Here is a 3,622-nt window from a genome sequence, read left to right as displayed (position 1 = left end):
TGCAAATTGTCTGCAAAATTATAAATTCTCAAAAATTTCCGTCGCAGCTTCAAACTTCAAATGCCTCTAGATTTGGCCTCTAAAGTCCGATTTGGATGAAACAAAAGGCTAAACTAACTATCTTGGACCTCCTCAATCTAATGATAACCTCAGATTTGAATCATCAAGCTTCAATAATAACCTACAATAGAAAGCTCCAAAATACACAACACCAAATAGCATCAAATTTCTCTCAATTGGCAAACCAATGACACTCTAATGGCTCTGATACCATGAGAGACATGGACCAGCTCTGATACCATGTGAGAATTTTTCAAGATCTAGAGGCAGTGGAAAGAAAAAATAAGAGAGAACAAAATAGATGATAGGAATAAACTGTATTCTATCAAGATGCAAAATATGATCAGCTAGATCATTACAAGATGTTCAATGAATGCCCATACAAACAATGTAGATGAACCTGCTTATATAGGCAAGGCTTATGGATATGTGAGCACACAAAAATGACATGTGGCTCAATAAGAAAAAAGGGTAGGTAGGAAATAGGTGTGGGTAGGTAGGAGAAACAATATAATATTCCACATGAGGTGGAATGTAACAACAAAATAAGATCAACACTATAAGAGGTGGGAATTCTTCTATACACACTATCCCAATGTGGCACAAACACCCAAGTGTCTCATACCCAAATTACTATGAAATGCATGTACCTAATAAAACTTAAGTAAAGTGTAATAATATCCATAATGAATAATTATTTACACCAACACTAAAGCAACAAATTAGAATCCAAGTAAACAAAAAATATAGCGATATTTTTAAGCCTAGACTCTTTAGCTTTTATAGCCTTAACCATGTCATTTTTTGGAGAAACGAAGAGTACTTTAGGCATAAAGGGTATCTTATCATTTATTCCTTTTTTGCAATCTCTTCCTTTGATGAAGCCTTTATCTCTCACTAGCTTGGTCCCCAAAAGTCCATTTCCTCCCACTTCTACATTTTTGGCCAATTGTATTCATTCATTGAACACAATGGAAGGTAGACAAGCATAATCAACTGCATCTAAAATTAGGACATCCTTAAAGATTTGTCTTGGAAAAGACACCTTCTCACTTATTGATTTTATCTCATTACTATTTGTCTGCAGGAGGTCATTAACTATTTCATTCCTACACACCTTCACATTAACTTTGGCTCCATTTTCCATGAGCCGGTTGGCTCGAGAGAGGCAACTAGCTACAAGTCATCGTACAAAATAATTAACTGTAGGGAAAAATAGGTTTTAAGTCTTTTGGGGTTGCAACTAGGAAATCAAAGGAAACTCAAACCCCAAACCACGATGGGAATCACAATTCAAATTAAAAGCCAACACTTGGGAAATCAAACATGCCACCAATCAAGCATAGAGACACACAATCATAAAATATGCAAACAAATACAAAAGATAGATCAACCAAAAAACAAGAAGAGGAACACATAAAATCAAAGAAATAAAGAGAACCAATCTAAGATCACATCAATGAAAACAAAGCTCCAAGAAGCAGTAATGGCAGGGGAACATTCAACTTCTACTATATGTAGTTATGTATAGAATTGTGGGTTATAAGTGATCTTGTTGGAATTTTTTATCAGTATTGACTTGCAGCATGAATATTAATTCCTTCCATACATTTTTGTACATACATACATACATACATATTATAATGTAGAGAAAATGACTTCTAGTAGTCTAAACATGCAAGCTAAGAATCAAACCCAATCCCATCAATTGAATTGGAGAACAACCAATAGGCCCAACTTAAGAGCTTTGGGAGAGTTGGGCACTATGGTTTTGAGTGTTCTCTTTTTGTTCATTAATTAGATGAGATAGATGCAAGAACTGGACCAAATAGTGAAAAGTAACAATAATCAACATAAATAGACAAATACATATATGAGAATGAACCAAGATGTATAGAACTAGAAAGGGGATCTAGAGAGGAAACCATGTTTGAAATTTGAGCCTAAAATGGCTGGACACTATGGCTAGGCACCCTAGTCCCAACAGGTATCCAAGTGAAGATTCAAGAACAAGGTCCAAACTAGTTTAAGGAGTCTCCAAATTGGCTTCTGATCATATTGCAAGTTAAAATACTTGAACTATAGCACTTGTTTTTAGTGTCCTACCCTTTTTCTGAAAAAAATTCCTGAGAAGTTTTGATTCTGAGTCTTGAGTTCTTTTGCTTCTTCAAACTCAATTTGAACCTTGTTCTTGAGACTGTAATTGTACAAAAGAAGAGGAAAATGGTGTTGGTTCTATAGGGTTTGCCTAAGTCAAACCCTAGGTTGGAATTGACCCTTGTAGGGCATAGGCTAAATTTGATTATTAGAAAGAGATCATACCCTTGTAGGGCATATGCTAAATTTGAAATTAAATGCTTGAATGGAAATGCTGAATTTAAATGATTATACCTTTGATTGATTATGCAATGCTTTTTAGACAAGTCCTCTAAATGTTAATACAATAACATGATAAATCATAAAAAAAAATTCATCATGAAAACATAATTGAAAACAACTTGTTGTAGCTTGATTCTCTTTATACTCAGATAGGCTCTTGAGGAAAGAATATTTGGTGTTGAATTATGAAGATGAGATGATGAAATGAATTAGGAATGAGGTTTTACATAGGGTTCTCAAGGAATTGTACATTTTAGGTCAAGCTACAATGGTCATATGCCAACTTCAAGACTAGATCTGGAAATGTTAATGCTAACACACTACTCTCTTGAAATTTTAGCCAAAAAGTGTTGGACATCATGGACTTATTATCTTGATGAAATAGGCCCTAATTTTAAAGGAAGTGAGACAATAGGGCCCCAATATCAAATCTAGAATTTATATTAGGATTAATGAAATTTAAGTGGGGAATAAAGCACATTGAAATTTGGCCCATTCATAGGCCTAGATGAGATGATTTGTTTTTAGGCCCTTATGTGGCACAAAAGGTGGTGAAGTGGGAACCCCCAGGAGAGGTATGGATTAAGGCAAATTTTGATAGAGCTTCGAAAGGTAATTCGGGTGACTTAGGGGCAGGGGTGGTTTTCATAGATTGGAAAGGTAATATTTTAGCTATGGTTGCTCAAAGGTTGGATAGGGGAACAAATAATAAGGTGGAAGTACAAGCAACCCTATTAGTGACTGAATGGGGTCTAAAGTTTGTTTTTTATAACTTCCACCTTGAAGGAGATTCATTATTTACAATTAATGCAATAATGAAAGGGGAGACACAATTTGGGAAGTTAGATAATTATGTTAAAAAGATTAAAAATGATTTAAATTTTTTTAACTTCAAAGTCTCTCATGTTTGAAGAATAGGGAATGAGGTGACAGATGTTTTGTTGAAATGGGTCACATCTTTTGAGGTGAAAAAGGCTATTCACTTTGAAGATTTTTGAAATATTATGAATGAGGATGATGTGGAGGCAAGTTTTTAATGTGGTTGTACACCCTAGATAATGGCAAGTACAAAGTAGGAAGGTGGCAGATGTTCTTATTGGTGTGGTGTGTGGTGGACTAAATGTCGACTTAGTAGGAATAGAATGTTTTAAACTGATAAGGACAATGCTTTAATGTACATGCA

Source organism: Cryptomeria japonica, chromosome 1 (assembly GCF_030272615.1).
Source record: "Cryptomeria japonica chromosome 1, Sugi_1.0, whole genome shotgun sequence".
In the NCBI taxonomy this organism is placed as follows: domain Eukaryota; kingdom Viridiplantae; phylum Streptophyta; class Pinopsida; order Cupressales; family Cupressaceae; genus Cryptomeria; species Cryptomeria japonica.
The sequence above is the reverse complement of the archived record's forward strand: the minus strand, read 5'-3'. Positions refer to the sequence as shown.